Raw genomic sequence first — 26,533 nt, forward strand, 5'->3', positions numbered from 1 at the left:
TCAGCGTTTGCGGGTCTTCTCAGATTTAAAAATTAACTTGAAATGTGTCTGCATACTACTGATATATTTCAGGCTCTTATATTTACAGGAAAAATTTAAAGTGCGCAGTTTGCAGAGGCCAACTAGTGTATGCGGTAGGTGCGTCCACGCGATGCCATTTTCGCTGTTCTACTTTACGCATGCGCATAAATTTCCAGCAGCGCAGCTACGTGTGCGCATTTGCGAATGCGTATTTTCCTGGAAATGCCGTCAACGCATTGCTTCTCACCTTTGGTGGGAATACTTAACACTTTTTAGCAGACGACAGGCAGCTGGGCGCATGTATGTATAATTTTGGAGTGATATATCAAGAAAAGAAATGATGGGGTATGTGTAACTCCCCTGCAAACTACTAGAAATAGCAACGACGGACACTGATGATGTGGCAAATACAAAACTAGAAAATATAACCTCCGTCCTAGTGGATTTTTGCGTCTACGATATTCCCAAATTTGCCGAGTCCGAGGATATTACAGTATTTGATGATTAAAATCATGTACACAACTTTTTTAAAAAATAAAACAAATTACACATTGAAAATTAATTACTTCACGTAACGACTAAGAAACCCCCGTAAGTATCACCCTGTTTCGGGAATAAGCACTGCGCAGAGTGGTTGCGCAATGAGCCAACACGTGATTACGAGAAAGCTCATGAGCACATGCGTCCTTTTCACACACTTTTGTGCATGGCCTTTTATTCCCGTGCCTCTGCGATTGCGACTGCGCACGAGGAGAGAGGCATCGCGTGGACATACCTTAATATTTAAACGAATACTCCTAGATTAAGGGAATGAGAAAATTTATTCGAAAGTGGACTTTTTTTCATGGTAATCGTACATATCTACCAAATCTCCTGTTAATAGAATCTCCGAGTGTTGCCCCCTTGCATCATCGCAGTTGTGGAGAACAGAAAACTGGCATGCCGGCTGCATGGAGAGGCATAACAAAATACGAATATGGTTCTTAACCCGACTAAGAACAGCGTCACGAGACAAAATACACTTGCTGTCACCAGTCTACCGCTTCATTCGACTACTCGCGAGCATTCGAGTGCAAGTGTCTGTAATCGAATTTGAAGTAGAGAAATATACGAAGGGACGAACTACGGTACTGGCTTTACGCTGTATTAAACGTGGTGCAGAGTAAGATCCTCATTCTGTATGCATTTGGCATGAATAATAGTTTTTATTTCGTTTATTTATCTAGATACAAAGTAATCGTCAAATAAACAGACAGTTTGATACAATAAAGGACAGACAGTAAAATAAAGTTAATAGAAACATATTTCAGTAGGCGCTATCCAGTAAATTTCTATGGTAACAGGTAGTGTAAACAAAACCCTACAATTTGAGGCACTATAAGAAACATAATAAATCCATTGCACATATTACTTGGTGAACGGAATAAATGTAGAAAAAATGTGTAATTACATAAGATTAACATATGATGCAAATGACGACGCTAAAATCTTGTAAGACTCAACAACTTGCATTTGACCGACGTAATAACGTCGCAAAACTGTAGTATGAGGTACTGGTATTTGAAAATTGCGTCGTTCAACACAGTTTTGTCCCTAGTTACTTGTAAAGAATCAGAGTTGCTTGTAGTACAGTATTCACACCAAAGAATACTGTTTTATTGTTTATTTGCGCATCACAATCAGAAACAAAACTGCTTTTACCTCTATGGCAATTGAAATGGAAAAATAAGTTTCATATGCAAGATGTTTGCAGAATCTCCACTCATGATGATTTACCATTAAGCGAAATGCGTTTGGTGAAAAACTTTAGTTTGCAGGCCGCTTAATACAGGAAAATCCGAGTAATAATTGTTACATAACAACTGCTGTGTAAGATGGCCATCCAAATAAACTTACTTACAGGTAGTACAATATTATAGAACATTACCGATAAGTGATAATCGTATATAATGTCAATTGGTTTTAAACTGAATTTCAGCATATTATGGAGGGAAGGGAAAGGACACCGCCCTTCCTTCTCCGTCAACCCTTCTGCCAGAAGAAAAAGTTACTGGCTTGGAAAGCTTGTCGATTTCAATATCTTTATATGTTTGTTCTCTTGCCGCCACTTGGTGAGTAGATTTCTTTTTTAATCTATCCAATTACGTTATACAGTGAAGAGTCAAAGAAATTGGTACACCTGCCCAATATCATGTAGGGTCCCCGTGAGCACGCAGAACTGCCCCAAAAATGACACGGCATGGGCTCGACTAATGTCTGAAGCAGTGCTGGAGGGAGCTGACACCATGAATTCTGCAGGGCTGTCCATAAATCCGTAAGAGTATAAGGAAGTGGAGAACTATTCTGAACAGCACGTTGCAAGGCATCCCAGATATGCTCAATAATGTTCATATCTGGGGAGATCGATGGCCAGCAGAAGTGTTTAAACTCAGAAGAGTGTTCCTGGGGCCACACTGTAGCAATTCTGGATGTGTGGGGTGCCGCATTGTCCTGTTGGACTTGCCCAGGTCTGTTGGAATGCCAATGGATACGAGTGGATGCAAGTGGTCAAACAGAATGCTTACGTACTTGACACCCGTCAGAGTCTTATCTAGAGTATCAGGGGTCCCATATTACTACAACTCCACACGCCCCACACCATTACAGAGCCTCCACTGGCCTGAACAGTCCCCTGTTGACATGCAGGGTCCATGAATTCATGAGGTTGTCTTCATACCAATACACATCCATCCTCCCGATACAATCTGAAATGAGACTCATCCAATCAGGCAACATGTTGCCAGTCATCAACAGTCTAATGTTGGTGTTGATGGGCCCAAGTGAGGTGTAAAGCTTTGTGTTGTGCAGTCATCAAGGGTACAGAAGTGGGCCTTTGGCTCTGAAATCCCATATTGATGATGTTTTATTGAATAGTTCAAACGCTGACACTTGTTGATGGCGAAGCATTGAAATCTGCGGAAATTTGTGGAAGTGTTGCATTTCTGTCACGCTGAACGATTCTCTTCAGTTGTCGTTGGTCCCGTTCTTGCATGATCTTTTTCTGGCCACAGTAATGTCAGAGAGTTGATTTTTTTACTGGTTTCCTAATATTCACGGTACACTCGTATGCGAAAATCCACCCTTCATTGCTACCTCTGAGATGCTGTGTCCCATTACTCATGTGCCAGCTATAACACCACATTCAAGCTCACCTAAATCTCTAAAACCGACCACTGCTAGACTGGTAACTGATCTAACAACTGCACCAGACACTTGTTGTCTTATATAGGCATTGCCGACTGCAGGGCCATATTCTACCTGTTTATATATCTCTATATTTGAATGTGTGTGCCTGTACCAGTTTCTTTGGCTCTTCAGTGTACAACACAATGTTTGAATAGACATATAGACATTCTGCTGGCAGCAGAATCATTGTTAGTGCACTAACATACCATGAAATTTCCTCTTACTAGAATGATTTCAGTGAGTTCATAATAAATCTTATGCTTCCACAACTACAACTAACCCACATGGGGAGCCACATGCCTTAATGCAAGCACTTCCAGGACAGAGTGGTATGCAGTTTCCTACATACGACGTGGCGAATAATGGGCAGGTTCTCATGTTCCACCTCAGGTACACACTACACAAATATTTAATACACTTTCTCACACTTGCAAGCAGAATATACTCCATATGTAGAGAGATTGGGTACACTGCTTCTGTCCTGTCTGGTGAATAGGAGACTGATGACCTTCACTGTTTGGTCTCTTTAATCACTTACTTAGCATCTACCTACAAATAATCCCTGGTTCATTTTATAAAATTTACAATACATATTTTATACGAAGAAGAATCCCATTCAGTACCTAACACCTAACCCCTTGCGGCTGTGGTCATTTCTATATGACTTTGAAAATATTACATCTTTAATGTACCCAATAAGGCATTACAGTCATTGTGTTTCTCATTTCATGTACCTTTCTGGCTCCTTAGTGTTATTCAATCTGTATTTTGAGCAAGGAGTAAAATAAATCACAGACACATTTGGAATGGGAATTAAAGTTCAAAGAGAAGAAATAAAAGGTTGAGGTTTGTCAACAACATTGTAGTTCTCTCAGAGAAGGCAAATTACTTGGAACAAGGTTTCCCGATTTGAGTATCTTTATGTGTGTGTTCTCTTGCTGCCGGCAGTTGAGTACTGTAATCTTTTTTTTAATTATTTTACCTTTCCAGTTATGTTACATTTTCAAAAACTGATCTTTTTTTTTAGTAACATTGTGTTGAAAGGACACATCCTTTTGATAAGAGGTGATGTATTGACTTTGGTATACCCTACATGATGTTGCAATTTTATCAGACTACTTCAATGATTTTTCTTTCCCTTTGTTACTTGTGTAATGATGGTAATGTTGCATCATTAATAGCATTAGACATCCAGGTAAAAGCACCACTGCAATAGATGCACTGGATCAAGGCTGCAGCTGGTGTAACATTCAGATTTTAACTGAATGAATGTTGCACTGCAGTAGTGTATATGTTTTTAATAAGCTTCCTAACAGAATAAGAACATGTGCATTGATGGTAATCCAGCCCTGAATGTTGTGTCTTGTGGTTGAGAGCAATGTTCTTGCTAATTTAGCTACCCAGATCTGATCCACACCTTCAGTCTGCCAATACACATTTCATACTTTCCAGACTTTTCTGCCTGCCCTGCATGTGGGAAGGCTAATTCAGTATCAAGTCAACCCATTCATCTCATCCTTTACCTCAGATTTGAATGAAACTTGGCTTATTTGTTCTGCATACAGTGGTAAATATCCATACAAAACTTCACAGTTTAATTTCTCTCTGTTTTCATTTTATGGGATTCTAAACTTTGGAAGTCTTCAGATTTGTAATACTGTGGTGGGACAAAATGGCTAGCTAACATTCTGAAAACAAATTACTTTCAAATAAACTCACAAAGGCATAAAAAATGCGTACTTAGGCTTAAAGTTTTGTGTTTTGTTTTATATTTCCCTGCTATATTGGAAATTTTATGTTTTTCTTTATGTATTTACTTATTTGTCCATATAAATCTCTTTTGCAGTACATACATCGTACACAGGATATTGGACAGAAACCCTTTTTATCTATTGGTTTTTCAAATGTCAAACATGCATTATTTAAATCTTTGTAACAGTTAATAATGACAATTTTTTTAAATACTGTATTTTTATAACTTATTTCTACAGTTAAAGGTACAAATTACATTTTTTTCTTCCATAGGATACTGTGAGATTGAATAGTAGCAGTTTTTCAGAAAGTAGGCTGTCACAGACTTTTTAAAGCTCTGTAGTTCAGGAAGAGATTTTATATGTATTGGTAATCTGTTGTGTTGTTTTGTTCCTGCATGATATACACCTATTTGGCTTAATGTGGTGTTTCAATGATTAACATGTGTGTCACTGTCTGACCTGGTACTGTAATCACCTTTGCAGGTGTGTGTCAAAATCTGTTATAGCTCACCTGTTTTTTAAAAATTAGTTTTTCAGATCATTTTTACCATTTTGGATCATGTAACAACTTCAGTTCCTCTTTTTGTTGTTTCCAGTTTTTACAGTACTTCCTCAATGACAGCAAAGATGAAGAAGGTGAACTTAATTATGGTAGAGCAGGTGGAAAAGGACAACCTCTTGTCCAAAGCTGAAATGGACATAGGGCAAGATAGTTCCCCATGTTAGTCGTGGCTGAATCAGTAATAGTCCAGAATAATAACCTAGTCTTATTTTGGGAATTGAGGGATGACACTTGAGTTCCTGCTCTCTACAATTTGCAACTTCAGTGTTATTCTTTTCAATGCATAATAATTTACTTAAAAAAAACAAGGAACTAGTGGCAACAGACTTGATTCATAACAGAGCAAGTCAGAGCAGGTAATTTCATAGGTCCTTGAGCATATGATTATAACAAGAAAACTGATATTTGAAGTGATCGAACTTTAAAACATTATCATCAGTTTTGAAAAAATCAAAATAATAAAAAAGTCTCTCTCTCTCTCTCTCTCTCTCTCTCTCTCTCTCTCTCTCTCTCTCTCTCCCCCCCCCCCCTCCTCCCCTCCCCTCCCCCTCCCCCTCCCCCTCCCCTCCCCTCACTCTCCCTCCCTCCTAAAAAATTCTTCTTCTTGTTGTTGTTGTAGGATGATCAGAAACAGCATGTACATGACAAATAGCATAAGGCAAATATTCTATTGTCATGTCTAACAGAATAGTGGCAATGGTCCTAAGGTCACACAGATTGAACAATAATATCACGCTATGCTGCAGAAAAGAATTTTTCATTCTTTCTGCCAAAGCTGCTATTTATTAATTTGCTGACTAGTTTTGGGCTTCACCCATTTTCATAGAATCAGAATTTTATTGTGTTATAGCATACATTTCAAATCGTTGATTTCTTGTACAGGAGACTCGTCAAGCTTATAACTGTAATAGGTTGACATGGAATACAACATTTACAACATTCCTTCATTGTAGCTATCAATGATTTTGCTAATAACATAGTCCACCCTGTCGTATGCTATGCTGATGATACAATTCTACTTACCACACATCAGAACATTTCAGATGTGAATAGCATTATAAAAGAAACACTTGATAAGGCCCTGGGCTGGTTTGCAGTCAATAAGCTCATGTGCAATCCTGATAAAATCCAACAACTTTTATTGGAAATATCAAATAAAGAAGGCAATAAGTCAGTAAAACTCTTAGGTATTTACATTGACTCAAAACTCTGTTGGGAGGAACAAATCAATCACTAAGGGAGATAGTGAGCTTGGAGTACCTTAGGGTGACAAAGTTTGGGCTATTCCAGTCTCATGTTTCATATGGTCTGATTATATGAGGTACTCCCCTCACATTAAGAACATTTTGAAATTAAAGAAAAAAGTCTTATGCACAGTATGTAAAAGAAGTCATAGGGAGCAGTGCTGTCCTCTTTTATTCCAGACTCAGAATACTCACAATTATAAATTTATACATTTATGTGTCTGTACTCTATATTAAAAATAACATTTCAGAATTTGTTGCCAGCGAGGAAATACAAGAAAACAACACCAGAGCTAAGGGTAATTTAGACATACCATACCACAGATTAGCAAGACTAAAAAATTCCCACAAATTAAACCAACTCAAAATGTTCAGTGAACTGTCAATTCGTGTTCAGTCCATGGATATAAAATTAAGTGGTATAGCTGGCTGTCAGATCATCCATTTTATGACATTAATGATTTCTTTGAGGTGCCTGAGGAGGATATTAGCATTTAAAAGCTTTCTGTAGTTAAGCACATTATTGTGTGCTGTGGTTAAGTTGTGTTTAATTACATAGTATATACAATACACTACGTACAAGCACTCTGTCTTCAGGCCACAAGTGGCCCTTCGGGACCATCCAACTGCCGTATCATCCTCAGCTGAGGATGTGGATAGGAGGGGCGTGTGGTCAGCACACTGCTCTGAAACTTCCTGGCAGATTAAAACTGTCTGCCAGACTGAGACTCGAACTCGGGATCTTTGCCTTTCGCAGGCAAGTGCTCTACCAACTGAGCTACCCAAGCACGACTCACGACCCATCCTCACAGCTTCAGTTCCACCAGTACCTTGTCTCCTAGGTCCCAAGTTCGAGTCTTGGTCTGGCACACAGTTTTAATTCACCAGGAAGTTTATATCAGCGCACACTCCGCTGCAGAGTGAAAATCTCATTCCAGCACACCGCTATCCTGGTTGTTATGATGGTTTTCCTTGACTGGAGCCACTACTGTTTGGTCAAGTAGCTCCTCAGTTGGCATCACGAGGCTGAGTGGACCCCGAAAAATGGCAACAGTGCATGGCGGCCCGGATGGTCACCCATCCAAGTGCCAGCCATGCCCGACAGCACTTAGCTTCGTTGATCTGACGGGAACCAGTGTATCCACTGCGGCAAGCCCATTGCCATCACTATGTACAAGGTATACTATAATATGCTATATTATTCTATATTATATTAAATGTTATAGTATAGATTATTGCATTAAATTTTAGAAACGGTGTAATTTTATTCACTGCCGTGCTTAAAATGTATGCTGTAATATATTGACATTAGTTTATTTTATTATTATACTACATCCTGTATGACGAAGTCAATATCGTAAAATGATCTATGGTGAATAAAATTCTTGATTCTTGACTAGAACTATAAAGTATCTGATTATATATACCATTAATTTTTATCCTGCTCAAATGGTCAGATCATTTTTGTACCAGATTGCTATATAATATTCTTTTTACTATGTGTTTTTTAAATTATTCTATATTTTCATTCCTGTAGATTGTGAGGTCTGCACGAAGATATTGTCTCTATGTGTAGGAAGCATGAAACTTTCATTGTTTCTAGTTCCATATGAATGCCGGAAGTTACTTGGAGCAAACAATTCCGGATTATTATTTGTGAAGAGAATTATAAATTTTTTCTGTAAAATTAATATTTTCGACAAATTTCTAACATTTCCACAAAAGACAACGCTGTATCTCGCTATTGCCTCAAAGTAGCTATGGTACACTGCCTTTTTTGTGTCTAGGGCAGTGACATTGGCTAAGATTAACATAGCAAATGCCAGTCTGCTCTGTTTATTTTTTAAATAGTCTATATGAGAGGACCATGACAGATTTCTGCCCAACTGCATTCCTAAGAATTTAAAACCTTCTGTTTCCTTTAGTTCCAGACATCCATGCATAATTTGAATATGGTATCATTTATTTTTGACTGTTTTGTCTGAAACTGCATAAGCTGTGGCTTTGAAATATTTAGTTTTACGCCATTTATATGAAACCACACATCTATGACATTTTTGGGAATTTCTTCTGCATTTTTATTTTCTATCAGTACTGATGTGTCATTAGCAAATAAAACTGAATGATGATTTACTGTATATTTACGGATAAGTCATTTATATAAAAAAGAAGTCGTACTGGGCCTAGAACAGATCCTTTTGGTACCCCATGCGAGATAGTTCTCCTTTTCAAGGAGTATTTTCCTTTATCGGATGTTATCAATACCCTTTGCTGTCTCTCTGTCAAATATGATTTACATCATTTTAAGACTCTGCCTGTAATTCCATATTTTTGCATTTTATATAATAATAATGAGCACTTCATACAGTCAAACACTTTGGATAAGTCACAGAAGATTCCTGCAACTTTTTGTGATTTATCTAAGGTGAAACTAACTTTATTTATGAATTTATTAATTGCATGAATTGTACTTTTGCCTTTTTGAGATTATATTAAATTTGTGACAAAAATTTGGAATCTAGATTGCAAAGATCATTTCAAATATTTTAAAAAACACAGGAAGAAGGGAAACAGGATGGTAATTTGCCATATCTTTTTAGAGGCTTTCTTAAATAATGGTTTCACTTTGACATATTTTAGTATGTCTGGAAAGCAGCCTTCTTCAAGTGATTGATTTATTATTTCAGACAGTGGATGTGCTGTTATAATTGAAGCTGCTTTGATGATGTTGCAGATATTTCATCCCATGCCACAGAATTTTTATTTTTTAGGTTGAATACAGTTTTTTCTACATCTTTTACTGTTACTTTGTCAAATTTAATTAGACTCTGATTCTTGCTCTGACATTAACTTGATAGGAGTCTACATCAACATCAGATTTTGCTACCATTATAAATAATTTGTTAAAATTTTCTGATATTTGACCAGGATTTACTATTATTTTGTCTTTATTTTAGAAATTTCCTTGTGGCTAGGATTGATTTCAAGTTCAGATTTGACAACTCCTTCAGCCTTGGATTTATTTCTGTTTTTGCTGATAAGTTTAGTATTTGCCATTTTCTTTGCTGCTTTTACAACTTTCCTAAATATTTTGTTATATGATTAACATAGTTAATGAACTCAGGAGTGTTATTGGCTTTCAGCTGAGTATGTATCGATTACTAGATATTATTATGCCAGTAGTAATCCAGTTTAGTTTATCACTTGCCTTTCTGTGACAGACTATGGGTCAAAAAGTTTCATTGAAAACTTGTAAAAAAACTGTTTAAAATTTTTTGAATATGAGCTTTCATGTTGTAATAGCCAGTTTACCTCACTCAGTCTACAACTGAAAGAGTGTGTGCTTTCTTCACTGAACTGTCTTTTCACGAAACATATCCTTCCATTTTCTTTATTTACATTTAGTAATTCAATAAGCAAAGCAGAGCGATCTGAGATATCTAGGTCAAAAGAGCATTTGGCAGTGCCATTAAATACATAATTTGTTAGAATATTGTCTGTACACGTTGCAGTTTGTTAATTTACTCTGGTGAAATTAGTGAAATTTAGTCTAAAGGCATATTTTTTAATTAAGCCAACAAACTTAGTTGACAAGTTTATTTCACTCACCATATCTATGTTACAATCAGCAGCAGTTACTATTTTTTTCTATTTTCTTTTGTGAATTTATGTAGGAGACGGTGGAATTTCTCTAAACGTAGTTTAGTCACTCCACTACCTGGAATCCTTTATACTGAGATGATAATATGTTGTTCTAGCTCTACCCAGCAACTTTCAAATATTAGTTCCTTATTAAGAAAATTAGAATTGTCACTTTCTTAGTATTCTAAGAAGTCGGGATATATTTGGTGTGAACAGTTCTGTTTATATCATCACACTTCAGGCATAGCTTGGATCTTCATTGTCCAACATGATTTGATCCACATGACAATGATATTTCACATATAATGGAAAATTTGTTCTTACTGAAGTTCACTGAGTGTCACACTGGCTTACTTTTCATAGGTGTTATTGTGAATTTGATAGATATTGTTGCAAAGAAAATGCTGCCATGATACACTGTGAACTCCATGGAGAACAAATTCTCCGTTATATATTAAATATTGCTGTCAAATGGATCAGGTCATTCTGGATAATGGGGATCTGGGCTACATCCAAAGTGTGGTGACATAGGTAGAACTGTCCACTTCAGCTATACCCTGCATGCAAAATATATGGCTTTTGAAAATGGGGAAAAGCCTGAATCTAGTTATCCAATAAATGAATAAATAGCAGCTTTAGTGCAAACAATTCTTCAATATCTGAGAGCTGCAAGATGTGACATACTGAAAATCTTTATATAATGCTATGTTGTATTTATGTCAGTGACAATCCCAAAGTACCACAGAGTGTAACATTTACAAATTATAATTCTTGATGGGATAAATAATCTTTTATAACAAGGAATGCCAATATATTTCTTACATTACATGTCAGGGAGGGTTCCACTGCTTTTAACTTTCCTAAACAATCTAATGGTGTAAAATTAGGGAAACTTCTGCTTCCTGTAATGTTTGAAATTTGTCAAAGCATTCAACAGAATCTGAATTTGTTTGATTATGCACTCTTTGAAAATAAAATAAACATTTATTCCAGTGGTGCAAATATTACAAAACTCAAACATTCCTTTTATCAGAAATGAGATTTTCACTCTGCAGCGGAGTGTGCGCTGATATGAAACTTCCTGACAGATTAAAACTGTGTGCCGGACCGAGACTGGCACTTTTTGTGAAACTACGTATTTAGTCCCTTGGCCGAAGAGAGAAGCTGTAACTAAAGAGATAAAAAAGATGATAGACTGGGGAATTATTGAGACTTCCACATCTGAATACTCAAGCCCATTATTGGCAGTGACTAAGCCTAACGGTGACATTCGGCTAGTCTTAGACGCTCGTGGTATTAATAAGGTTATTAAGCCTGTAAGGACTCACCCGGAGATTTAGAAGGACTATTACAGAATCTTCACGGGGTGAAGTTCCTGACCTCCCTTGACCTCCGAAGTTCATATTGGCAAACTATGATATCTAAAGAATCAAAGAAGTATACGGCATTCATTTATCTAGGACATACTTACCAAATTAAAGTAATGCCGTTTGGGCTGAACATTAGTGGTAGTGTTTTTATAACTGCTTTAGATACAGTGCTCAGTCTGAGGTTACTAGAGCGGGTCACGGTATATGTTGACAACTTATTGATCGCCACAGAGACATTGGAAGAACACACTGAGTTGATGAATCGTGTATTTGAAAAATTCCTATAGTATGGAGTTACGGTTAATTTAGCGAAATCCAAATTTGGAAGAAACCAGATTAAATTCTTGGGTCATATTGTAACTCCAAACCCCTAGAAATGATTTGTTATTTACTATTTACCATTTTTAGAATGTTATCAGAAGTTATTATGTTTGTATGTTCTGAAATACTGGATATCTTTATAAATAGTAGCACTCTCTGTCATTGGAGTTAAGTTCTGTTCTGTTCTGGCTACACATTGGTGTTTTTAATAAACATGCTTTCAGTGGTGAATGTTGTACTTCACTGATTACCGTGCTTTTGGATTTGGACTTGATTCTGGTTACAGTATGACAATATGTCTCACAACACCTGAATTTGCCAGGTATTTTAAAAACTACAAGGGGAGTTTGAAAAGTGCGTGCAAAAATAAAAACTACTTACGTGTTTGGAGTAAACCTTTTTACTTTTTGACACAGTCTCCTTTTAGACTTATACACTTTGTCCAACGCTGTTCTAATTTGTTGATCCTTTGCACCATGAACATAGGACCAAGACAGACAACTCACTCACCTGATATGGAGCAACAAGAGGACAACACGGGAAGGAGTGTCTGAAGGACAGCTGCAGTGGAAGGCATTGCAGAAGTCTGTTGCCTGGACAGTCCCTCACGAACAGTTGCTCCATCCTTACTATGCAGAGCAAGTCAGAACTCTGTGACACTGGTTTCTTCAAGTGTGTGCTCATGAACTGCAGTCTATGGTGAATGGGTTGTTTACTTGTGAGGGGTGCTTCATGAGTCTCAGAAGATACAAGTATGAAGTTGATTAAGGTGAGTAGGAAGGATGTCATACATTTGGAATCAGGTGGGCACTGACTGAGGAAATGTTCATTAGCAGACAAACCATGTATGTGGGAGATGTTCGTATAGAGGAAGGTGGCATCAATAGTGAAAAGCAAGGTGTGTGGTGGGAGAGGGACAGGCATGGATTTGAGATGATGTAGCAAATGGTTGGTATCTTTGATGGAGGGGGGAATCTCTGTGCTAAGGATTGCAGGTGCTGATCAACTAAGGCAGATATATGTTCATTGGGTGCTTTGAAGCTAGCAACTATAGGACGGCCAGGATGACTGGGTTTGTGGATCTTAAGAAGAAAGTAAAAGATGGGTGTGCATGGTTTGGGTGGGGCGAGTTCTGTGGATTGAGGTGTTAATCCTTGTGGTGGGGCCCTGAGGTTTTAAGAAGGGACAGCAGGTCAGTATGAATCACAGGGATGGGATCTTGATGGCAGATGGTGTGTGTAGAGGTGTCAGACAGTTGGCATAGACCTTCACTGACATACTCCTTTCAGTCATATACCATGGTGATAGAGCCTTTGTCTGCTGGGAGGATAATGATGGTGTCATCAGCTTTTAGGGAACATAGAGCCTGGAGTTCTGCAGAGGGCAGTTTAGGGTCATGTTGTAGGGGCCTGAGGAAGGATTGTGAAGCAGTGCTGGATGTGAGGGATTAAGGGATGATTTTGAGGTTGTGGTGGTGGACCAATTTGGGATTGTGGTCTGAACTGTTTGAGGCAGGGTTCAATGTCAGGTTTGCTGTTGGAAAGGTTTTGGGATTGGATCGTGAAGGAAAGTAGGTCCTTCACCAAAGCAGCATGATCAAATCCAGGTTTAGGACTGAAAGTGAGGCCCTTAGATAATACAGATAATTCTGGAGGGGATAGTGCTTTAGATGAGAGGTGAAGGACGCTGTACTGCTGTGACTGGTTCTTGGGATTATGGGTTATTATTGGTCTGGGAGGCAGTAGTGAAGGCTGTGCGATGTTAAGGAGGTTGGCCAAGTTCAGTTTCCAGGAGAGGAGTGGTGGTTGATGGTGTGACACTACAGGGAGTTGCAGAGGGACAGGAAGGGAAACACCACTGTTCAGGTAGCTTAGGAGAAGGTGAGATAGCTTTTTGAGGTGAAATCTGGCATGTTGTTGCAGTTTGAAGTTGGCTTGGTGGATGATACCATTCAAGGAGACATGAGGGGCAGATAACTGCAGGATTTTGTGGAAGGAGAGAAGTCTGGTAGAGTGGAAATTTGCTGATGAGGCATGTAGGTCACAGATTAGCTGGATAAGAGCTAGAAATTGCTGTATTTGAAACTGTATCTATTATTTTACAAAAAGTAGGAAAACATTGTATGTAACTGTAGAATTTATCTATCTAGTGTGGTGTAACATTACTTTTGTAAAGTGATGTGTTCCACACTCTCTGTAGTACTGAAGAATGATGATCTCCACCATGAAAATATTTTTTAGTTTGAATAGTTAATTAAAACTGTGTGGTGTAGCATCCCTGTCCTATGGAATACCATGTTTGACATCTGACCACTCAGGTTGACAAAACGTGTTTGTGTAATCAAGAAATATTGTTTACCTTAGTTGTTAAATGTGTCATATGTAACAAACAAGTCTTGGAAGCATATTGCACTGATCAATACAACTATTAGTACATTTAGGACATGTAATTACCCCGATTTCAATTTACAGGATGATAATAATAATATCAGAACAATGTTGGAACCAGTAATCTTTACATTGAGAATGATATAAAATGTAAATAACTATGAAACATCAAAACATCTTATTTATAGAATCTAGTCAATTGATAGGAATGTCAGAAATTATAATATATATATATATATATATATATATATATATATATATATATATATATATATATAATAGAGGGAAACATTCCACATGGGAAAAATATATCTAAAAAGAAAGATGATGAAACTTACCAAACAAAAGCGCTGGCAGGTCGATAGACACACAAACAAACACAAACATACACACAAAATTCTAGCTTTCGCAACCAATGGTGCCTCGTCAGGAAAGAGGGAAGGAGAAGGAAAGACAAAAGGATATGGGTTTTAATTTTTTTGTCTTTCCTTCTCCTTCCCTCTTTCCTGACGAGGCAACCATTGGTTGCGAAAGCTAGAATTTTGTGTGTATGTTTGTGTTTGTTTGTGTGTCTATCGACCTGCCAGCGCTTTTGTTTGGTAAGTTTCATCATCTTTCTTTTTATATATATATATATATATATATATATATATATATATATATATATATATATATATATAACATCTGAACTACTACAGTCAATCTATAAAAATGTACGTGATATATGTATTTAATTTTCATAGTAATTAAAATAGTTTGCAGCATAATGCAGCTTACCACATGTCACAATAATTGTCAAAAAGTACTTTTAACCTGAAGGACTGGACTATTGCTTGTTCTGATAGAAACATCTAATCACATATACATCAAAAACATGGCAGGAACGTTCAACCTAGTTATATTTTCATGAAATTTAGAAAACTAATAAATTCATTGTTTGTTTTACACATTTGATGTTAGCTTCTGTAATAACACTGTAATTTGGCAGAAGTGTATGTCTAAAACTGTTAAGTACATTTGAAACTATTTTGTATGTACATCAAATTGATATGTTGTGGTAATTTTTAGTTGTAATATCAAAAATGTAATATTAAGAACTAACACATTGTTTAAAAGGGTATATAACAATGAGAGTTAGCTTACTGGGCATCGATGTTGATGCCCAACGTGCTGAATGGGTTTAAAATGTGAATCCAGTTCTCAGGAAGAATTCTGGGACAGTGAGATATCAAGTTAATTATCCTGAGATGCATCACTCATAAGGACTGTCCATATATCACTGAGTTTAAAATTGAAGCAAGTTTATATCATTTCAACTGCAGCAAATTATGTAAAGTCATCTCAGTTTAAATAAGTTGATGTTATGTCACAAAGCAATTGGAGTTTCAGGAACAAATAAATAGTAACATTGCATGTAGAACACCCCACTGTGCGTGATCTGCTCTGTTATATATACAGATGAGCTATAAAAGATGTCAGCTGCAGACATCGACAAGGTGCAGCAGTGAATAAACTTCTCCATCAGCTGTTACAGAATGCTTATTCTTTGGGTGATGTGGCTTGGGTGTGTTCAACAATGTAAGTGCCGAAACAGTTGCAGACATAGAGCAGATCTGTCTCTCGCTCTAAAATGTCATGTTGATTAGATATGTATCATTACCAATTGAGAGCTACAGATAACAAAAGATCTGTTCACCAGAAATTCTAGTCAAGTTTGCAAAGCATTAAGATTATGTTGTAAATATAGAATAGCTCACAAAGAAGTGAGTTTGTCATTTAGTAGCTTGAATGGATCAGAGCTCTTCTCCTATCACCCACACATCACAACAAGATGAAATAGTCCAACAGCAACGTTCAGTGGCACTGCACAGCAGGTCCACTACAACAAATAATTTCAAGAATCATGATCGAAGATACTTTCTAAGTTAAAAGTTGGGATACACATCTGAAAGGTGACAGATCGTATATAGTGTGGGCACCATCGTACCAGAAACCACATAAACAATGTTCCAACTGGCATATTGATTGGGAGGTTTATCTCATATGTGCATGAAATTTCTGCAAGATGGGGTGACTACAGCTGCTTCATTGCACTTCATGGTACCTGCTAGTTTGCATACTTTATTCCATGCAGTCTTGCCCAGCCTCTGATCTGCACCACACCTCATGGAGCAAGGAGAAATTGACATTTGGTATGGCATCATGTGAACAAGAAACTAAGATGAACTGTCATTAAGATTTGAGACATATGTCATTCACAACGTATCATGTCAGACGGACTACATGAATTAGCATGAATAGTTACAAAGAGTTTCCTGATTGTAAACAAGAGTCAATATATGAGTGTTTCTGGAGAAATGGTGTAGATAATTTAGTAGAGCTCTAGAGAACTGCAAAAACATTTCAGCTACGACTGCAGAAGAAAATGCAGAGATAAAGGTGGGTCGAGACTACATGGAATAAACTGCCCAAACCAGCAGATACCATGAAGCATGATAAAGCAGCTATACTTTGTTCCACTCTGCAGAAATGCCATTTCATCCATACCAAATTTCATGTACAAGTGAGATATAACTCCCAGACTAAACTCACTATTCAAACTAAAAGAAATTTCCGTGATGGTGATCATAATTTGTCAGTGCTATAGATATTGTACGATACATCACTTTACCAAAGTAATATGTTATATCACAACAGTTGCATCAGCAACCCATCATGTCTGCATCAGAACTACACATCAGAATAATGAGGTATGCAACCGTGGTCTTTGTTTTAGATAGGTAACTGCGGGAGATGGGGAGACAGAAAGAAGAAGGAAGAGGGGAGAAAAAGTGGAGCAAAGGGGATTGAGAGGGAGGAGAGAAGGCAGGGATTGCAAGAGGAAGTGTCAGGAACATAATGGGTTTACACTGAGTAAAACATTATAGTAATTTCTTTAAAAAGAGTCTTTTGCTAAAATTATAAAAAGTAAATTCAACAGTTATGTACAACACTTCTCTATTTTTTGTAAAATAATTGATAGTATACATTTAGTTTTGTTTTTAGATCTGAAAAATGATCCAAGGATATCAAAACTAGTCAAACTGAAAAACAAATAATACAGCAATTTTATAATATCAATACAATTGCTGATTTTTCTCCTGATGAGTATGTCACCTATAGTGCGTACATAGAAAATTTAAGTACCCTATGCAGAGTTGTAATAGACATACGGACTATATGAAGAAACTTATTAGATTGCCATGTGGCAATGACTGACGTGCCTTTAGTATGGCACATTTGGTGTCACTGCTGTACAGCAGCCAAACTATACATTTACATCTACATCCATACCCTGCAAAACACCGTGAAGTGTGCATCACATTGTACCAGTTATTAGGTTTTCTTCCCATTTCATTCATGTACGGAGTGTGGGAAGACTGATTGTTAGAATGCATCTGTGTGTGCTGTAACTACTCTAATCTTGTCCTCATGATCCCCATGTGAGTGATATATAGTGGGTGTATATTCTTAGTATCATCATTTACAGCTGGTTGTTGAAGTTTTGTTAGTAGACTTTCTCAGGAGGTATACAGACAGTCGTTTTTCCCTTGCTCTATTTGCTAGTCAAACTGGAGGGAGATTACAAGTAGTCATGCAGCGTCCCCTCCACCATGCACCATGTGTTTGCTTGTGGAGTATCTATGTAGATGTAGATGTAGGTAGTTTACACTGGTCTTCAAAAGTCTACCAGTTCGCTTTCTTCAGCATCACTGTAACACTCTCCCATTGGTCAAACAAATCTGTGACCATTTGTCCTGCCCTTTTCTGTATACACTCAATAACCTCTATTAGTTCTCTTTGGTATGGGTCACATAAACTTGAACAGTATTCTAGAATGGGTTGCACAAGTGATTTGTAAGCAATCTCCTTTATAGAATGACTTCTCTGCCCAAGTATTCTATCAATAAACCGAAGTCTGCCATCTACTTTACTCACAACTGAGTCTATGTGATCATTCCATTTCATATCTGTGCAAAGTATTACACTCAGATATGCAACTTTGCTACACTTAGTTTTACAGGTGGATCACACATGTGTACTATATATGACAATGGCTGTTTGTGTCATTGTTGTGACTGTACCATTTTTACATATGTTGTCCCAATCTGATTAGCAAACTGTGTGTACTCAGATCCAAAGATGGTCATTACAGACTGAAATTAATTACCTGATATATACAAAATATTTGATCCGTAACTGGTATAAAAATATATAAATATTGGCAATATAATTACTGTCCACAAAATATATCTTACAGTTAAGCATTTGTGACATAGGATGATAGGGATGTTGTGGAATTATTCTAATGATACATCGTAAATTGTTACATAATTCAGTAGTTGGGGAGCCACTATGATATATGGTAAGCCATATTTACCATTTATTTTTATGTTGGTTAATATATTATAGTTATTTAAATTTAAAAGACTAAAAAATATTTTTTATATGTTTACAATAATATGAAAAGGAAAGTTGCTGCTCACCATATAGCGGAGCTGCTGAGTCGCAGATAGGCACAACAAAAAGACTGCCACAAATAAGCTTTCAGCCAACTAGGCATTTGCCCAAAATAGATGAACACACACACACACACACACACACACACACACACACACACACACACACATGACTGCAGCCTCTGGTAGCTGAAGCCACACTGCAAGCAGCAGCAGTAGTGCATGATGGGAGTGGCAACTGGGTGGGTGATGGAGGAGGCTGGGGTGGGGAGGGGGAGGGATAGTAGGGTAGGGTGGGATATAATGAAGAGCTGCTGGGGAGCATGCAGGGATGAGGTGAAGAAAGGGAGAGAAGTAAAAAGAATGGGTACATTGGTGTAATGAGAACTATCTAGTGCTGGAATGGGAACAGAGAAAGGGCTGCGTGGGTGAGAACAATAACTAATGAAGGTTGAGGTCAGGAGGGTTATGGGAACATAGGATATACTGCAGGGGAATTCCCACCTGTGCAATTTAGAAAAACTGGTGTTGGGGGGAAGATCCATATGGTACATGCTGTGAAGCACTCACTGAAATGATGGATGTCGTGTTGGGCAGCATGCTCAGCAACAGTGCGGTCCACTTGTTTCTTGGTCACAGTTTGTCAGTGGTCATTCATGTGGACGGACAGCTTGTTGGTTGTCATGCCCACATAGAATGCAGCACATTGGTTGCAGCTTAGCTTGTAGATCACATGATTGATTTCACAGGTAGCCCTGCCTTTGATGGGATAGGTGATGTTTATAACTGGACTGGAGTAGGTGGTGGTGGGGGGATGTATGGGACAGGTCCTGCATCCAGGTCTATTACAGGGATAAGGCAAGGGGTTGGGAGCAAGGATTGTGTAGGGATGGATGAGCATATTGTGTAGGTTTGGTGGATGGCGGAATTCCACTGTGGTAGTGATGGGAAGGATTGTGGCAGGACAGTTCTCATTTCAGGGCATCATAAGAGGTAGCTGAAACCCTTGCAGAGAATGGAGAATTAAATTCAGTTGCTCCAGTCCTAAGCAGTACTGAGTTATAAGAGGAAGACAAAGAGCTTTTCTCCAAAACTGAGCCACATCTCGGGCATCGTCAGTGTCAAGTAATAGATCTTGTGCTGGGCATGAAAATGGGCAGAGAGGGCTTAGATTTCCATGATAAAAGTCTCACCTTATCTGGAAGTACTACTAAAGGCTTTGATGTCTGGAGGAAACTATTCCTTTTCATCTGAGGTTGAGTGTTTGATGGCCAAACAGTGGATGAGATTCAGCATCCTCACCCTTGAGTCATTCTTGATAAGTAGTGAACTTTTGGAAGTGCAGTGCCAGGAAGACACATATCTTTTTAATAGAGATGGGTTTTAAGCATCTGGTGGTTAAGCTGAAAGCTTCATTCAAGGCAGGATCCACAGTATTGGCATGAGTTGACCTATACTACACAGGGGATGCATGTTTTGCAGCAAAGTAGCCCAGAGCCAATGCTGTGGTTCTAAGAACTTGTGGGTTTGCACTCCAATTTGTACCTCTTAACTTCTTCTGGATGTTAGTTCTGGCACCGAATTTATGCTTGATCTTGGAGCAATTTGTTCTAAAAGTTAGGGAGTGATCTAGTATTATTCTGGGTGCTTTGGGGAGAAACGATGTTTTATTCCAGTAAATATTTAATATCCTTGAAGTCTCTCCATTCCTGATGTGGAAAATACAGTGTTGGGATTTTGATGGATTTGACTGTAGTTGGTTAGGCAAGTTCTACCTATTTGAAGGGTGTGCCCTAACAATCTAGTGCAAGGTCATTTGCATAGGTAAAACTTATTATGTTGTTTGGGAGTGGTTGATCATTAGTGTAAATACTGAATAGTAAAGGAGCCGGTATGGTTCTTTGGGAGCCATCCATTTTTCTGCACTCTCTATTTACTTTGTTGACCTAGGAAGTCGACATAATATCTGCAATCATTTAACAAGATCGACATCAGTTTGGTGATTTTGGAGTTCTTTGCGAGTGCAAACATCTTCTGTAACAGGATATGGTGGTTTACTGTATCATATGCAGCACTGATGTCAATGAAAGCTATTCCTGTGATTTGTCAGTTTTCAAATCCATCCTCAATGCAGGGAGTAAGGTTGAGAACTTGTGTGACAACATTTATGCCCATCCTAAAACCTGCTTTTGTCGAATGAATTTTGGTCAATAGCCCGGATGAGTCTGTTGGTCAAATAGCAGTCCGTTGAAAACTTTATATTGGAGGCATAGGAGAGATAGTAGTCTATAGCTCATTGGGTCTCCACTGTTCCCTCATGATTTTATGATCTTGGATGTTTTTAGGCAGTTTTTATAAAGCTGTAGCAACTAGTCACTCATAGACCTTCCAAATTTCTTTACTTTTGCTACCCAAATATCATACAAACCAGCAGCTTTACCAAATTTGCACTTGATTATTGCATTTTCCAATTCAATCATGTTAAAATACTGCACAAATTTATATGTTTCATTGTACTTATTTGCAAGGGAACCATAGTCCCTTACTTAAAGATAACCATATTTTACTTGTACAGGTTGGGCATAGGTCAAGAATCGATGGTCAAGCACTGAGAGAACAGTTGAGGAGTGGGGATTGTTGAGTTATGGTTGTAACAGCATAGAGGGAGGTAGAATATTGTACAGGTTGAGAGTGTGTCTCCATCATGATGGGTTGCCCCCCCCCCCCCTCCCCCCCTTAGAAAACTGAATTATACTGAACTGTGTAATGTGCAGTAAGCCGTCTAGATCATGTATATTCTCAAATTTACGATCTTATCCTTTTTTTGATCTTATTTGAAATCAACTCCAACTGCATAGTAGCATATGTCATGCTACCACAATTAACCCCTGTGATTTAAAAATCAAATTTCATAAATTTACTGTACTACTAAAAAGATATATTTTTGTTTATGCAAATATATGTTATCATAATTGTTCTATTGTGCTGTTGTGTAAATTTCATTGTCTGTAAATTATTTTTATTTAATGTTTTTTTTTTGTAATCCTAGTATAATTAAAGTTAAACTTTCAAAACGCTGTAGAAATAACACCACTGGTGCACGAGCTACTTCCTGTTGACCTGCCAGAAAGAGAGACCTTGCGCTCATGGAAGTGGACAATGATTGGCTGTGGAAGATTTTGTGGACAGACGAAGCCCAATTACACCTGATAGGGTATGTCAATACGCAGAATTGTCGAATATGGGCAACATACAATCCACATGCAAATCAACCAGTACCACTTCATCCTGAAAAGGTCACTGTGTGGTGTGGGTTTACGGCATTTATCATAGAGCCATATTTTTTCGAAGAGACAGGTGCTTCCAGTCCAGTTACCTGTACTGTCACTGGTAAGTGCCATGAGTATCTTTTATGCAACCACATCATTCCAGTCCTCCAACAGCATGGATGTGTGGATGGGACAATTTTTATGCAAGATGTGCAAGATGGCGCACATCCATACATTGCATGTCTGGTTAAGCTGTTGCTGAAACACCATTTCGGAAATGCTAGAATTATCAGCCACCATTTTGCTACAGCCTGGCCGCTGGCCGTCCCGGTCACCTGACCTTAATCCATGTGACTTGTGGCTGTGGCGCTGTCTGAAAGATGTTGTGTTCAGTGTTCTGATTGCAAACTTAGCTACATTGAAGGCATGCATTGCACAACACATTCTGAAGGTAATCCCCGAAACACTTCGATCAGTTGTGGAACATACTGCTTCTTGATTTCAACTTGTTCCAGAAAATAGTGGACAGCATACTGAACATGTTTTGCGCCAGTCACATGGAAATTAATAATCTGATTTGATTTTGATTGATACTTTTTTATGTGGTTTTTGGCCTCAGGACTATTAAAAACTGATTTTGCCCATCCGATGTGATATGACCTTGCCGTGGTGGATGGGCTTACGTAACTAACGGTATCAGTTCTGTACAGCCATGCACACTGAGCACTACAGTTTGTTTAATGTCAAACTATGCCTTAGGTATTGTTGTATGATTCATTTGTCATTTGTAGTCAATCACTATTAAATTATGATACTTATAGTGCCAGGTATTGCTACATTTTGTAACTATTTATTTTTCTTCTGCCATATGTTTACCCCTTCTCTGATAATATTCCATCTCAATTTGAAGTCATTCTGACCAATGGTGTTATTTCTACAGCTGTTTGAAAGGTTAACTTTAATTATGATTACCCTGTAATCTGGAACGATGTTAACTGGGTGCGATTTGCTTGCATGTTGTGTGGCGGGAAGTAAGGAAAGAGAGATGTAAAGTTTTTCTGGAGTGCATACAAATGGATTGTATTTCACTGAATGAACATTGAAACTGATGGCAGCAAGGCATCTAGGACTATTAAACCTGAAAATTACATACGAATCAGTTTCTCATCTATGTTATTTCAAGAAACACGTCATCCTATAGGGTTTCCAGACCTACAAGAGAAGCTACCCTCCAGACAGAAGAAATTCAAGCAACAGATCGAAGGATATCCTTAAAACTACCACTAGACCTGGCCAACAATAATTTTACTCCATGAACATTTTTTACAGATAATGATCATCCAATGTGTGTAACAAAGGAGGAGGTTAAAGTGGTGCCATTGTGACCATGATACTTTTATGTTTGGATTTTTGACAGTGTTTATGTTTCAGGTGACCAAAAAGCATAAAACTGTGTTGCAAAGTGAAATGATTTTAAACCTAATATAATTTGACATAATACAAGTGGAGAAGTTTTGGAATGATGCAACACTATGGACATACATAGTTGCAAAAGGTTGAAGCATTATTACTAAAGTTGATGCCAACTACCCAATCCAGGACAAAAATAAGCTAAGGACCAATTAAAACCGAGCGAGGTGGCGCAGTGGTTAGACACTGGACTCGCATTCGGGAGGACGATGGTTCAATCCCGCGTCCGGCCATCCTGATTTAGGTTTTCCGTGATTTCCCTAAATCACTCCAGGCAAATGCCGGGATGGTTCCTCTGAAAGGGCACGGCCATCTTCCTTCCCCATCCTCCCCCAATCCGATGAGACCGATGACCTCGCTGTCTGGTCTCCTTCCCCAAAACAACCCAATCCAACCCAATCAATTAAAACATTTCTTTTTGTATTTTCTCAGTGCAGTGTTGTGTGAACATTGGCCAGTTTATTTTTTTTTTCTTTTTTTTTTTTGCATTGATAATTTATGAACAAATTTACTAAAAATGCATCATGATCAGAACAATAAAATAAATATGCCAAACCTACAAACTTCAACTATTGTCTTTAAACAGGACATAGTCGATAAAGACATGTTTCAGGATGTATTAGACAATTGTCAACCAAAACTATTAAATGAAATCAGTGCAGACTTGGGATTTTCAGACAGTAGCATGTTAGGTTCGAGTCCAGACTGTGAGAAACAAGTACAGTCGCACGTAGGTGAAATAATGCTTAGTGAAAAACCCAAACAGTTAAATTTACAAGATATGTTTACTACATTAATGTCATCAATGGAAAAAATAGTGAAAAACTTAAAAAGAAACTGTCATCAATGGGAAAAAACCTTGTGAAAAACTTGAAAAGTAAATAGTCTCAGAATGTAATCTCATTAGAGCAGAGCTTAATGCACAAATTTCTAATGTTAAAAAAGACTTAGTTGGTGTGTTTTCTCAAGTGAAAGCTATAGATGAACATGTGAAAACACTAGAGGGGAGGGTAGAGGCTTCAGAATCCAAAACACAGTCTTTAGAGACAAAAATAGGGGAAGTAGACAAGGATTTCAGATCTGAGATAGATACTGGTGAAGTTAGATGTAAAGATGCGGTTGGAGACACTAGTAAACAAGCTGTAGCCTTTATAAATAAGCTAAATGAAAAAATGGACATCTGCGCCTCAGATGTAGATGAATAAGTTCAGAAGATAGCTGAGATAGCAGACTCAAATGTGTCAGACTTGCATAGTGATGTCAAAATTATCAAGAAACAAGTACAACAGTTACAAGATGGAGCATATCTAAAAACATTATGTAGTGTAGGACACCAAAGCTATCCTACTATGCCACTAAAGTGTTTCTCTGGTGACGAACATGATAGTTTTCTCCCAGGTATGAGTGATGAATTAAAAATTAAGTTTATGTAAAGATCATTAGAGGGGGAAACCTTTTCATGGGTCAACCAATTTGACTGGAGCAATTTATCCATAGATGAATTTGAAAAGTGTTTTTTGAAAAAGTTTGGTCCGATACTGAACAGGCAAAGATAAAGAGGGAGTTTTTCAATGGTCCGACGTACAAGGAGCAGAGAGCGGGTATGAAAGAATTTTGCAAAGACCAGATCATGAAACTTGCACACTTAGACCAACCTTTTGATGAATTAACTCAAATAGATGCACTTAAGAGAAGGCTACCAGAAAGAATTCATATAGGGTTAGTTTATGGGTCTAGGCACTCAGTCCGGAACCGCGGGACTGCTACGGTCGCAGGTTCGAATCCTGCCTCGGGCATGGATGTGTGTGATGTCCTTAGGTTAGTTAGGTTTAAGTAGTTCTAAGTTCTAGGGGACTGATGACCACAGATGTTAAGTCCCATAGTGCTCAGAGCCATTTGAACCATTTTTAGTTTATGGGCCAGATGATCTGTTGACCAGTTCCTAAAATATGTAGAAAAGTTGGACAGGGCATATAATGTGTTTGGCCAACAAAGTACTGATTTCAGGAGGCCAAACTGGAATAACCATAATCATGATAGAAATATTGATAATAATGTCAATTTTAAGCTAATAACACCACCATCCTAGGGAGGAATAACAGGAATCCAAATAGTTTTAGAAATTATCGGAATGTAGAACCAAACCGTGGGGATCAACAGTTTTATGAGAATAGAAACTCTGGGAATAGAAATGGTGATAGGAATTTTGAAAATAGAGGTGGGCAGTGGACAAATAATAACCAGTCCCCCACAAGTATGTGAGATAATGATAGTAGAGGTGATAGGTTAAACTGAAACCCTCTCGTTGGCAGAAACATGGGTGAACAGTCATTTTTGGCAGTAAACAGAAACATAAAACCTATACAACACTGATTATGTTAAAGGTTGAGAGTTAATACCTATTTTATTATAATGCAGGAGGTTGTTTCCCTATTTGTAGTGAAAGAAAAGTATATTGATTATACCAAAATGAAAGATAATGGAATTTTACAAAATGTACAAGTATATCAAACTATGTTGAACATCCTAAGTAAACAGTAAACATGAAAGTGTAGAAGGTTATATAATTGCAGGAGTAATGAGATTAGTATATATCTAAAAACAAAGATGGTGTAACTTAACAAACGAAACTGTTGATATGTTGATAGAGACACAAACAAACACAAACACACTCATAAAATTCAAGCTTTCGCAACCCACAGTTGCTTCATCAGGAAAGAGGGAAGGAGTGGGAAAGACGAAAGGATGTGGGTTTTAAGGGAGAGGGTA

The 26,533-nt window shown here is 37.8% G+C and overlaps 1 long non-coding RNA gene across 1 annotated transcript in view; it reads left to right on the forward strand.

Annotated features, from left to right (window-relative positions):
* The first annotated feature begins 7,850 nt into the window (after positions 1-7,850).
* Positions 7,851-26,533, forward strand: part of LOC124713208 — a 28,668-nt gene continuing 9,985 nt past the window's right edge. The window contains exons 1-2 of the long non-coding RNA XR_007005632.1: positions 7,851-7,984; positions 12,626-12,908. This is a non-coding gene — a long non-coding RNA (uncharacterized LOC124713208). The remainder of the gene's footprint in view (positions 7,985-12,625; positions 12,909-26,533) is intronic.

Source organism: Schistocerca piceifrons, chromosome 1, assembly GCF_021461385.2.
Source record: "Schistocerca piceifrons isolate TAMUIC-IGC-003096 chromosome 1, iqSchPice1.1, whole genome shotgun sequence".
Taxonomy (NCBI): domain Eukaryota; kingdom Metazoa; phylum Arthropoda; class Insecta; order Orthoptera; family Acrididae; genus Schistocerca; species Schistocerca piceifrons.